This window comes from Arvicola amphibius, chromosome 12 (genome assembly GCF_903992535.2).
Source record: "Arvicola amphibius chromosome 12, mArvAmp1.2, whole genome shotgun sequence".
In the NCBI taxonomy this organism is placed as follows: domain Eukaryota; kingdom Metazoa; phylum Chordata; class Mammalia; order Rodentia; family Cricetidae; genus Arvicola; species Arvicola amphibius.
This window is the reverse complement of record NC_052058.2, coordinates 56,252,917-56,266,883: the sequence shown is the minus strand read 5'-3', so window position 1 is coordinate 56,266,883 and position 13,967 is coordinate 56,252,917. Positions and strand designations below refer to the sequence as shown.

Sequence of the window (13,967 nt, the reverse complement as noted above, 5' to 3'; positions counted from 1 at the left end):
GGCGAGCCCCGCCCAGGCACCTGCCCACCTGCCCGCCCAGCATGCCCCGCGCCAGCCACGCCCCCGGCGCCAGCTTCTAGGGGTGATCCGGGCCGGACGGGAGAGTTTTGGTAAAGTCGGCCAACACCGAACTGGCTGCGCGCCCGGGCTTCACGCTTTCGTTCCAGCGCCGAGCACCACCACGTGCCAGGGCCTGAAAGAACTCAGGGCAGGCCAGGCCTTGTGCTGACTTACCCACAGATGCTGAAGTTAATCCGTTGGTGGTTCTGTGTGCACCGCAGAAGATCTTCAAAAACAAAAACAATCCAGGCCAACTGGAACTAGTCGGCGTGCAACGGGCTGGAGCAGTACAATGTGTGTGCAATTCCTACCTAATTCCTAGGGGAAATGGCTCGGGAAATATGAACTGGACAACGCCTAAGAACAGATGACAAGCTGGCTGAGGAGAACCAGATAGTTTTGTGTTTGGTGAACGCTTTACTTCTGATCATGACTGAGGCTACGTAACAGAATCCGTGTGGACTCACGGGATCTTCCAGACTGGACAGAAAGCTTGCTCTCCTAGAACACTGGCTTCTGGGGAAGACTGATCCTAAGATTAAATTGGCTCAGAACAGCACTGAGGCCGAGGTGTAGTTCAGTGAGAGACTGCTTGCCTAGCATGTGCAAGGCTTTCGGTTCAGTTCCCAGCACTGTCCCTGCTTCCCAAAAAGGGAAAGGAGGCCACAGAGGGAACTTCAGAAGCACCCACTGAAAGATCACTCAGACCTCCTCCGTACTCCCTCCAACGCTTTCTGGAGAGTAAGAACGCTGAGGGGAGAATCCACATACACCAAGAAGTTAGGCCTGCACACCAGTCAGGGCGCTCTTGCTTCCCCTCCTCTGTGACCTCATCCTGGTGAGCACGCTTCCCAGCATGCTTCTCACTTGTGTAAATACAGAAGGAAGACCTTTAAGATCAGTTGCTGCAGCTTTTGCCCGGATGCTCCTTACCGGCCATATCTTACACATCAAACGTCAGAACGCAGTGCCAGGTCCACCCACTGGAGTCAGGAGCGTCTGGGAACTGCATCTTTGGCTCTATCATTTGCCATCTATGTGGCCTTGATCAAGTAGCTTATTAGCCTTTCTGATCCCAGGCTGTTTGCTTCTGTACTGTCCGGTGAGCACAATGGCTTCTGAAGGCGACTGGGAAGTAAACACGACTAGATAGACAGGTCTGGAGTGGAGGGGGCACTTAGCAGTTAATAGGAGCTGGCCTTATTCTACCACCTAGGAAGCCTTTCCCAGCCGCCCAGCACGGGTGTGGGCCGCTTTTCTTTCCTCTGTGCCCCAGTGGCACTTTTAAGCAAACCTACATACCTGGATCACGATATTATCATACATGTTCAAGTCTGTGTCCTCCGCATCATGAGATCACAAATAACATCTGGACAACAGGATGCTTGACAAATACTTATTGACCGATTAAATGGATGAAAAACCGCATTCTATCTTCTGCAGCCCTAAAAGTCAACAGGCAGCAAGCAGAACAGGACTTCAGATTACCATGACAAGCCAGCAGGCAAGGCTTGTTTGTGTTAGCTGAGAGAAAAGCAAGGACCACCCTCCTCTATTTCCTGAAATAAGAGTTTGGTTAGAAAAACCATCTCGTTAATCTCCCTCCATGACCTAGAATCACAGTGCCCTGAGAGTGCCAATGGCTCCGCTCTTGGGCAATGCTTTAGGAGACCTGCAAATGGCAAACACACACAGATACTTTAATGGACACATGGACACGTCTTATTGAGAGCTCACACACACATTATACAACCTTCTATTAATAACTGGCCCCAATAAGGGATTCTTTGCATCTCCTGTCTTAGATCTTTGAGACAAAAGGCAACTCCATCCCAGTGCATGGGACTGCAGGCTACCGGGGCAGCTTCCTCCACTCAGCTACCTTGAGGACAGCATTCCTGCACAGTAGTACAGCGCACTTCCCAGCAGGGCTGAGCGTATCTGTTCCCTTGTCTTCTCACCACACCGCCATTTACAGCTCCAGAAGTGTTCCCAACAGTTCACACCAACAGTTCAGTTCACACCAAGGTTAAGGGGTGACATTGTTCTTAACTGTGTACACATGTAGGTTTAGACTCAACGCACAAGATTCATGACACTGATTCTAAAGCATTGAACACTAGACTGAATCAAAAAAAGCATCTGTGTCAAAGAGCTAACAAAGTTGGGCGGTGGTGGCGCACGCCTTCAATCCCAGCACTCAGGAGGCAGAGGTAGGCGGATCTCTGTGAGTTCAAGGCCAGTGTGGGCTACAAAGTTAGTTCCAGGACAGGCGCCAAAGCAGTGAAACCCTGCCTTGAAAAGAAAAAACAAAACAAAAAAAAAAAGCTAACAAAATTACTGTTTCTAAAAGTCAAAAACTTTCAGCTCTGTGTGAATTTAATAATGAGCACATGTTAAATATGCTATATTTCTTACCTTTATCTTCAATAGAGAGTTTGGAATATACTAGGAAAAGTTCCTAAAATATGAAAAATTATTTTATTTTGAAATGGAATTCATCACTATGGTAATATATTCTAAAATTGTACTGATACTGATCAAATTCAGCCATCTCTGATAATTTGCCAATTTTCGATCATATAAAAGCCATCCATCGCTTTATGCATGTTTGTTGATGGTGAAGGATGAAACATAATTTAATGATTATATAGCTAGCTACCTTTTTAATTTTTAAATGCTTCAAGATGACATACAGACTTCTAGGCCCTGAAAATCTTAGGGCTATAACTCATTCTAAGTGACCCAGGCAAAGGACACCAAGTTATCTCAGAGGAAATACAAATCTGTTCAAGATATTAAAAAGATATGAAGAATTTCTGTTAAAAAAAAAACTTAAAAAGAAGAAAACAGGCTTCCTCTCAATTTAAGTGTGCAGCCTCTTTGTGCACTGATGAAGGACCTGCAGCAGATGACAACCCTGTGCCACAGGCAGCACCCACCAAGGTTCTAAATGCAGAACTCCAGCCTGCAGCAGGAGGAAGAAGTGCCTCTTGCAAGCCACAGGACTGCGCACTGCTCTTAATGCAGGAAAGCCTTCAAGCTGCAGTCATCTGGAAGGTCCCTCTACCCTCAGGCAGCCTCTCTGTCCCCTAACTGGCTAATCTCACACAGCTGAGCACTGCCATACTCCATGCACTACATGGTTGGCACAAATGTAGAACGAAGCACATAGATCCTTAGGTGGAATTTCTGAGACCAAATTGGCCCCTGCCACAAAGAAGAAACATTTAGAGCTGATTGCAGAGCCCGCTTTAAAGCAGACAGAGCTGAATGGGAGCATTCATACAAGAGCCCGTTGTACCACTGGGCCATTGTTCAAACAGCCATCTACTATTGGAGGAGAATCCTACATAGATGTCTTAAAACTAATCTACCCTGCTGTTCACAGGACTGCTGATTCATGCTTCATACTAGTCTGTTATTCACTTGAAACACACTCAAGAGCTATGTGCTGGTAAAGGAATACGCAGTTCCCGCTCTCGGAGTAGATAAAGTTACAAATGGCAGTCTGTGATGAGATTTTGACCGTTTCAGGGAAATGAGGAGAGAACAAAACAGTATCAAGATGAAAAACGTAGACGCTTAGACAGGATCTATGTGCAGCAAATAACAACTGGTATACCTGGACGTGTCCAAATAACAACTGGTATACCTGGACGTATCCAAATAACAACTGGTATACCTGGACGTATCCAAATAACAACTGGTATACCTGGACGTATCCAAATAACAACTGGTATACCTGGACGTATCCAAATAACAACTGGTATACCTGGACGTATCCAAATAACAACTGGTATACCTGGACGTGTCGGTACGCACACTTCTATCACTGATGTTTTTCTAACACGATGCCCAGGAGAGAGGGCACATCCCACCACCAAATATTGGTATTCCTCCTCAATTCCATGCCCTTGGTGCCTTACCGGGGAGTTTTATGCAAATTACACATACAAGAGTCACCAAAGTCAAGATATCCATTGTCCTAGTTGAAAACCATGTAATAAAGTAAACACTGAGAACCACTGTTCGGATGAACAGATGGAAGCGGTCCTGCTGTGCCTTTGGTCCTGCTGTGCCTTCGTGTCCTTTTTCTCAGCCCTGGGCTGTCGGTATGCTCTCTTTCTGTAGACACTGCCTATTGGGAAGCCTGCTCTTTTCAGGGTTTCGGCATTTCTATGCTGTTGCTTTCTAGTTTATAAAATGCCTTCAAAGCATAGAGTAGTGCTGGAGTCAGAAGAGTGTGAGTTCAAATGTAGATTCCTGCATCCATCAGTCATGTGACTGCAGGCAGATTACTTGATCTAAGAGTTGGTGTCTTCACTGGTGACAAGGCAGTAATTCTACCCATAGGGTTTTTCGGTTGGTTTGTAGTGGTGTTAGTTCTTGCTTTTTGTTTTGTTTTGTTTTGTTTTTCCTTCTGGAGAAAGGGTTTCTCTGTGTAGCCCTCTCTGTCCTGGAACTCACTCTGTAGACCAGGCTGCTCTTGAACTCAGAGATCCGCCTGCCCCTTCTTCCCAAGTGCTGGGGTTAAAGGCGTGAACCACCACTGCTACCCAGAGTTTATGAGGTGAAAAGGAGATAGATGGTGTCAAGTCCTTGGCACACCGTTTCAATGGTCCATATGCAAAAGAATGCAGCTGGGCTCCTTCCTCATACCACAAACAAAACTTAAGTCAAAATGGATCACAGACCTAATATAAGAGCTAATGATCATAAAGCAGTTATGAGCTTGTACAAGGATAAATCTTGACCTTGGTTTGGGCAACAACGCTGTTTTAGATAAGATACTTAAAGCACGAGCAACGAGTGTATACAATGAACCTGGGGTGGTACTACAATTTAATCCTGGCACTCAGGAGGCAAAGGCAGATGGAGCTCCGCAAAAGAATACAACAAACTTTATAAAAATTAAAAGCCTCTGTTGTGGTCAAAAGGCACACACACAGACAGAAGCAAGTGGAAAAAAAACTCCCAGGACTTGTGTCTAGAATGTGGAAGAACTCTTCCACTCTTCTACTTCGATAACAAAAGACAACCAATTTTTAAAATAGTCAAAGACTCTGAAGAGACACATTTTCTGAGCGGATACACAAATGCCCATTAAACATTTAAAAAGGTGGCAGCACCATTACATTACAGGAATGTAAGCCAAAACACAGTGTGGTAGCTCCCTGGCCCCTGAGATTAGCTGTGGGGGAGAGACAGAATGCGTGCTGATGAAGGTGTGGCAGACCTGAGCCCCTCACACACTGCTCGTAAGAATATCAAATGGGAAAGACACTTGGTAAACCAAAATGGCTATTCCCCCAAAATTACAAAATAAAAATAATATGACCTCACAATTCTACTCTCAGGTTTCTACCAAGAACAACAAAACTCATAAATCCATTTTTAAAGTTCACAAATGTTCATAGAAGTTTTATTAATAATACAAAAAGTCTAGATATTATAGTGGCCAGTATGTGATGGATAAATACAAGGTAATAATCCATGTGATAGAGTCTTATTCCACAATAGGAAGGGAATACTCATCCATAAAACATGGATGAACCCTGAAAACACAGTAAGAGAAAGAAGCCAGTAAGCAAATGGGGGCTGATTTTTCTGAGAAACGCCTCTTGTACCTTGCATTTTATAAACCAAACTTTGGCCCAGCCTGTGACCAAGTTAGCAATGTGCTTTGAGGTCACTTAGAACCATGTACTCATTTTGTTTATATACTGTGTGCTCAGCCTGATCAAAACTAACTGCCCTTAAAAAAAAAAAAAAAACTATGAAGTCAATCTTATCCCAGTTTATACACCCAACATAATCAACTCTTGTAAGCTTTGCTGGTAGCACAGTTTTGATATGTTCCCTCTCTTCCCTTCACAGCCCCTGACTCAGAACAGTATACGGATGGGTAGGATGTAGTAACTAGACAGCAAAGAGTGGAAATCAACGCCTCCTCCCCTTGAAAATGTTGAAAACGTGAGTATGGGCTGAGAACATCTGTGTGTGGCTTTGTGTGCTGCTCTGAGTCAAAGGGTCAGAAAAACCATTTCTCCTATTGTGAGACCCCTGCCAAAGACGGCTACAGGTTCCCCCCATTCATTGTCTATGCCACATTCGCTGTTCAGCAAACAGAACTCTTCAGGAGTTCTGAACTCTTCAGGACATATGCATCAGGCTCACTCTGGGGCAAATGACACTAGGAACTAACTTCTGTTGCTTTAGATGGCACTGCCATAACAAAAGATCATGTTTATGCCCATTTATGTGAATGCCCAAAGTAGGCAACTCCATGATCAGAGTGGATCCGTGGACGCCTGCTAGAGCTGGGATGGAAGAAGTGGTATGAGTGACTAACGGGATAACTGAAATGTTAAATGGTGGTAGTGGTTGTTGCATAACTACTAAGAACCGCTAAATTGTAGACACTTATTATGAGGAAGATCATTGCTACTATGATAGAGCCATTCTTGTTTTGGAGTTGTGTGTGTCCATGGACGTGTGTGTGTGTGTGTGTGTGTGTGTGTGTGTGTGTGTGTGTGTGTGTGTTTGTGATATGTGTGTATGCTGTAGTTAGGTACTTTTCCATTCTCTACCTTATTTTTTTAGACAGGGTCTCTCACTGAACCTGGACTAGCCCCAAAGCCCTAGAGAGCCCTCTGCCTCTACCTCTGGGATTACAGATGTGCGTGGAATTTTATGTAACTGCTGGGGATTGAACTCGGGTCCTCATACTTGTGTAGCCAGCACTTCACCAAGTGAGCTAGTTCTCTAGCTCTCCAGCCCATAATGCTGTTTTTTTTAAGTGCTTGGCATAGTGACCACCACATTTCTCCAAACCATGAATAATTGCATAATGTAACAAGGGTCTATTACTTTATTTCCCTAAATGTGTCCATGTCTGAATCAAAAAAGGAAGACACCAGGGTCCCAATTCATCTACAGATGATCTTATACCTAACACCAATTATTTCAGAATCCCCCATGTACAGCTAGCAGGCTGGATGCAGCCAAGAACAGCTATGAATTTGACCGAACTGCAGTTTGGCAGTCAATAATATTGAGAGTTACTGGACACAGTTCTAGCGCGTGAACTCTGTAGATGACAATGTCCTGTCTCAATGTCAAGAGGTCAGACATGCCTGTAGGTGGAATACTTTCCTCTGGGTCCCTACTCACCTCCCCAGATTAAAACAAACAAACAAAAACCCTGTAACACTGCTTTGTCAGTGGTGGTATTGTTTTTATCCATAAAAAAAAAAAGTCCCCAAACCAATTAATGCTTTCTAAGCACGCACAGGCGGCGGCACAGGTCCCACTCCTCAGACCCCAGCCATGTGGTTTTGGCCGCAAAAGGGGAAGTGGGGTGATGGCCTCTAGAATAAAGATGTTATGTTTGTGTACAGGAAGGAGTTCAAAAGCTCCGAAGTGAAGCCAGGTATGCAGGCAGAGGCAGATGGAGACGAACTATCTACATTCAGAGTTCCAGACAGGACCACATAGACACACGCATCCCAAAAAAAAAAGAAAAAAAGCAGCAGTCAAGAGGGTCATGAAAGGAGGTTAAATACCTACCTCTGGGTTTCTCAGGCTCCAGAGCCCTGTCCTAACAAGCTTCCAAGCTGCCTACCTATGGAGCTTCACTGATCCACTGTTCTTTCTGCCCTATTTCAAACTAGGTTAACAGTGGCTTTGGGGTGTCCTTTCTCACTGTGCCACACCATGTCCTGAAAGATTCTGGAAACCCCGACTGAGTTATCATGCTTATGATCTCACTGTAGCTGGACCTGGTGGTGAATGCCTACAATGGAGCAGGCAGAACGTTGAGGCAAGAGGATTGCAAGTTCCTGACCAGTCTCTGTGACAGGGAGATCTTGTCTAAAACAAACAAACAAAAATGGAACTGGGGAGATGGATGACTCAGTTGTTAAAGCATTGGCCACACAAGCATGAGGACCTAGCAAATTAATGAGCTCCAGGCTCGGTGAAAAACCCTGCCTCAGAAAATAAGGCAAGGAGTAAACACCCAGTGTCAACCTTTAGCCTCCGCACACAAGTGCACGCACACTAGTGCACCATGCACACACACATACACCATGCACACTAGATAAATAAAACCTCTTGTGGTGTGATAAACTGAGAAAAGACCCCCAAAGATGACCATGCCCTAACCCCTGAGAGCTGTGAAGGTTACTTTAGATGGCTAAAAAGGGATTATGTCATATGTTTTAAATAACTGGAACTAGAAATGAGTCTCATATTTGGCTCAGTGCTAAAAGGCAATAAGAGAGCAGAGGAGACAGGACACAGCAAGATGACAACAGAGATGGAGGTTGGAACGATACAGTCACAAGACAGGGAAGGCCAGCACCCACTAGAAACTGGAAGAGGCAAGGCAAGGGCTCTCCCTGAGAGCCTGAGAAGGGAGCACAACCCTGCTAAGTACCTTGATTCTGTCCCACACGCTGGCCCCGCACAGGAAGAGAGGAAGTTTCTGTGATTATAAGCCACTACACATATGATCATTTGTGAGCATATAATTCCCCTGCAGATAAATCCCCGCTGACTTCTCAGCTACCTTAACCTTCCTGTGTGTTCCTCTCTCTCACACAGTCTCTCTGAGTCCTATATGAATGGCTGCTGAACCTGGGGTTCCTGTGTCTTTCTAGAAAACACCTGTCCTTGCTGCTCCCCTTCCAGCAAGCTTCCTGACATCACCTTATTCTTACCTGCATTGTGACACTCGGCATGGTATGCTCTGCTGCTAACATGCTGTCTCCCCATTCAAGTTAGGGTCCTTTCAGACCTAGCACAGCAGATGTTGAGCCCCAGCCTCTTCCAGGAGCTCCCAGATGACCTGCCACCATTCTCCTCCCCACACGTTACGTAGCACTGATGCAAACCAGCCTCCAGGCTGAGAATTCTGTGTTCTTTGCAGCTCTGTGCCGCCAGGTTGGACAGCCTGGAAGCTTAAGCTGAAAATTCTGCAGGTACTTGGCTAAATTTCACTCTCCCTTCAACAAGAGCTTAAACAAAACACAGTGCTTAGAGGGTCTCTTAAGACAGGCAGGCAGATCTGAGGTCAAGGCCAGCCTGGTCTACAAGAGCTGAGCTAGTTCCAGGACAGGCTCCAAAGCTACAGAGAAACCCCGTCTCAAAAAACCAAAAAAAAAAAAAAAAAAAAAAGGATTTTGTTTCTTCGGTTTCTTCTGAGATATCTTTTTCTTTTGTGCATCCTCTTCTTCTGGCTTTGGAACAATTTGTCCCTTTTCAGTGAGGATCATCTCGATGTGGCAGGGGGAGCTCATGTATGGGTTAATCCAGCCGTGAGCTCTGTAAATTTGTCAGCGCACCTTAGGTGCTTTGTTACCTGGATGTGCTCAATGACCAGAGAGTCTACATCTAAACCCTTCAGTTCAGCATTGCTCTCTGCCTTTTTAAGCATGTGCAGCAAAAATTCCGCACTCTTTTTTGGCCACCGACCCTGTGTCCAGCCCCACTGTTTGGCCTGGGCACACCTACCGACTCCACCGTTGTACCGTCGGAATGGGACACACTGCTTCTTCAAAGTGACATCTTTCAGATACTTGGTGGCTTTTCGGATGTGCAGACCCTTGGCCTGAGCAGTTTCGTGGGTGTTCTTAAAGTAAACCTGAAGGTTTGATCCTCTTGATTTGCATGATTTTGTAGGGTTTTCTGGGTCAGGAGAGTAGCGAACCATCTTCACAGGTTCAGGCTACTTACAGGAAGAGCTTGAAAGGAATCTTATATCCTAAGTAGCCACATCCATGCTGCCACTATCAATAAAACGTCAGCCTTCTGCGTGGTCCCAGGTCAGATCTGGAAGCTGTGAAGCAAGAGGCTGAACTGTAGACTCCTTAGGAGCATGTCCCTTGTGGAGCCTGGTGTGGTCACCCACACTTCCTCCTTGTATCATGGGGACGTCTTTTCTTAATTCTGCCATGTGGAGTAAGTAGAAAGGGGCATTTGACTGAACCAATTAGGACAGCGATTATTTTTAATTCTATTTTGGTGCTGCAGACCCTGTCAAAGCATTGTCTTTAGTATTTTTCCATCCGTAATTGCCTCCAATTCCAGGGGTGGGGTATGCACAATCAGCCACTAATACACTCCTGGTGGAAGGCACCAAGCCCAGAATAAAACTTGCAGATATTCCCAAAGCCTTGGAGTGGTCTTAGTGGTAGAAATCAGACAATTTTTCCAAAGTCCCTAAATGGAGAGGCATGGTCAGTTAGATAGGAAAAGAAGCCGAAGATAATTGTCACTGTTGGACATTCTCACTTTCGAGGCAATGCTGAGGTCTTGTAAAGGGACAGGGATAAAATAAGCCGAGTTCAGAAATGCACAGACCTGGGAAGTGTAAGAACAGACTTTTCCTATTAGCATCGCAAGGAAACTGTGATTGTAACAAGCAAGGGCTGCCAGTGCCCATCTCATCTTCCCCATCCATTCTTGTCTCCTGCACTGAGTGGACATTCTCGGAATGGGGACAGCTACCCTCTTCCAGCTGTGTGCGAGCATGCACGTGTTGTGTAGGTAGGTGATGGCCATTTTTAAAACCAGAGTCCTCACTCTGGAGTCTCACCCCAGCTATGGGATAGAAATGTAAATGGCCCGGCTTTCCCTCCTTTGGTGAAGCAACCTGAGTGCGTTCCAACATCTCAGAAGACTCCTGGCAAGATTAAACCCTACCTGACCACAGCAGGGGCAGCTCATTACACATTGGTTTTTCCTCCCTTATTTCTCCCTTCTCTACTCTTTGCCATCCTTCGCCTTTTAAATTACCAGACTCTTCATGCTTTTGAGTCGGCTTTGGAGACCCGAGTCAAGAATATTTTCTGACGTGGGATTTGGTCTGGGACGCTCAATGCCCATGCCATCCCCGCAGGGCCCTGTCACTGTTAATACTAGTCCAGCCTTAAAATTCACATGGACAGAAACAAACCAATAGTTTTTCTTCAAGAAGGTACAAGGATAGGCTGATTTCCCACTAGTACCACCTGACCTACCAACCTATATGGCAAATACAGCCTTATGCTTAACTTACGGGCACAGCCATAGGAAAGATTAGCAATGATTTCGGTGTTGAATGAATCACTGACGGAAGCTACGGTAGGCGTGTTAGAAAAGAAATTAAGCAGGGTCAAAGTGTCTTCTGGCCATGATGGGTTCAGGAGCTCACTGCAGCTGTGGCTGCCTGCACAAGATCAAGCCAGGCTACATTCCAGCATGCAGGTGGGAAGACTCCTAAGCTCCTACCCCTGGAGGAGGAGCTGTTGACAGCCAATGGCTGCTAGGGGAGAGTCAGTTTAAAGGGTGTGTGTGGCCTTGGAAGGAAGCCCAACCACACTCCATTAGATGCGTCCACACTGATGGGGATATAGGCACCACTAACTGAACCAAGTGGGGAAAAAAAAGACATGAAATTGTGGATGAACCCACGAGGTCATTAAGTGGGGAATGCACATGCTCAAAACACACTGTATACAAGCACGTCACTCTCAACCAGTAACAGATGGAAAACATTCAGTAGAAAGAAACCGGCATATCTAGTTTCTAGAATAAGCATTATCAGGAACACATTTGTTATTCATAATACATTTTACAACTATGAAACATGACTAACAGAAAGCTCCAACTTGCCTTGTTATAAAACAGTGATTGCAGCATGGGGACCTTGGGATAGGGTTGAAAGGGAGGGGAGAGGCAGGGAGAGGAGCAGAGAAAAATGCAGAGATCAATAAAAATAAAAAAAGTGCTCCATTGAATAGCCTCCTTCTCAAATCACCAAAATGATTACTAGGTGTTCCCAAGGCATGGCTGCTCCCACAAGCCCCAACTAAGAGCCCATTTTTTTGTTTTTGCAGTCCTAAGAACTGAACCTGTGTCCTAATGAATATTCACACTCAGCTACAGAGCAGCACCCCAGCTCTTGATGTCCTTCAGAATGGTCTCACCATGTAGCTCAAATTATCCTTGACGACGAACCCTGCATTCCACGTTGGTCCATAAGTTAATGATCCTCCTGTCTCCACTAGAATTTTAGGCAACTTTTCAGCAAAGTAATGCTTATAACCCTCGACTTTAAGGGATCCCTAACCGCCTACTTCAGAGAGCTGCACTCACACTTGTTAATCCTTTAGCAAGAATGGTTCCCTTGTTATCTCGGGACCACTAGGCTCCCAGTGTGGACAGGAAAGTTCTGTCGACCTTGGCTAGCCTGTCTTAGGCAGACTTTGTACCTGGTTTTCCGGGTGTGGCTTTCAACAGTCCCACCTCATTCTGCAATAATTAGGAAACTACCTTAGAGCGATGACCTCACGTGAGAAACAATTCCAAGCCCCCCGCCCCCACTCCCACCCCCCCAGAGCAGTGTTACACTGCATCTCAGTCTGGCTCTTCTTCCTTTGGTAGGAATTATTCTTTGCTGGTCCTGGAGGGAATCTCCACTCCTCTTCCTGGGTGGGGAGGGGAGAGTTTTGTCAGACGTAGAAGGGTGAAAAATGTGTGTGCAGCTTTCCCTACAGCATTTATAGCCTTCAAAAGGGGGCCCTGGGGTGAGTCAGTAGGGTTTGGATCTGTCTCCAGTTACTTCCTGTGTGCCTGAACCCTTACCAGGGTCTGCAGGTGCTCTGCCCTGCTCTTTTCCCAGGTAGGATGGGCCTTTAGTTCTGAGAGGCACATCCTTAACTGAGCCTTCCACCTACCCCAAAGACACACTAGTCCACACAAAGCCTTTAAGAATTTATAAAATGACCTACACGGTGAACTACAGGCTACCAAGGAGTGCAGAAAGCGGTAAAAATGGTCTCCAGGAAGAGCACACCAACTAGTTATCCAGCGCCAAATGAGCATGCACACGTGCACATACGGAGCACACACATGAGCATGCACACATGCACATACCGAGCACACACATGAAACAATGAATAAAAAAAGAGGCCATACATTTAATAAAAAGAGCAAGAGCAGTATATGGAGGGCTCAAGGAGAGGAAAGGTAAGGGGAAATGATATATTATAATCTTAAAGAAAAACAAGGGGCTGGAGAGATGGCTCAGCGGTTAAGAGCATCGCCTGCTCTTCCAAAGGTCCTGAATTCAATTCCCAGCAACCACATGGTGGCTCACAACCATCTGTAATGAAGTCTGGTGCCCTCTTCTGGCCTGCAGGCATACACACAGACAGAATATTGTATACATAATAAATATTTTTAAAAAAGAAAAGAAAAACAAAAAACAAGCCAGTGGCATGCACTTTTAGTCCCAACACTCAGGAGTAGAAGCAGGCGAATCAAGGCCATCCTGGTCCTGAGTAAGTTCCAGGACAGCCAAAGATACATAGAGAAATTCTGTCCCAAAGAAAAAGAAAAAAAGAAAGAAAATAAATAAAAAGTAAGAATTTGTAATGTGATGTCTGCTAATGTTTCTTTTCTGCTGTGGGGATGGTGGCTCCTTTCCTCTGTGTCCTTTTTCTCCTGGGCTTACCATTCCTTGGGGTTCAGTTCATGTTTCTTATAATCTCATGCTCAGTTATTCAGCAAGTGGTAATTAATTCAGCTTTTTGTTCTCGTTAAACTAATAACAATCTCAAGGCATTACAGTTTTTTTTGAAGAACTGATTACCAAAGTTCATCCTCAAATTATTATTTCTATCATTGCATTTTCTAAAACCTGTAGTTATTTTTGCATTCTCTGGTAGACCTTAGCCCCATGAAAAAAGTTGTCTCAATCATCATCGAGATTTGGCTCATATTCACAAAAATATAAAATAAGCCACCAAATCCTCTACTTTAAATCACCTCTAGGTTGTTTGTAATACCAAATAAAGTTGTTAATATCTCATAAATGGTTGTTTATCAGGGAATAATGGCAAGAAAAGTCTGTGCAT

General features: G+C 45.2%; 1 pseudogene; it reads right to left on the bottom strand.

Annotated features, from left to right (window-relative positions):
• Nucleotides 1–1,677: 1,677 nt before the first annotated feature.
• LOC119827898 lies at nt 1,678–9,778 on the bottom strand (annotated as a pseudogene).
• Nucleotides 9,779–13,967: the final 4,189 nt, after the last annotated feature.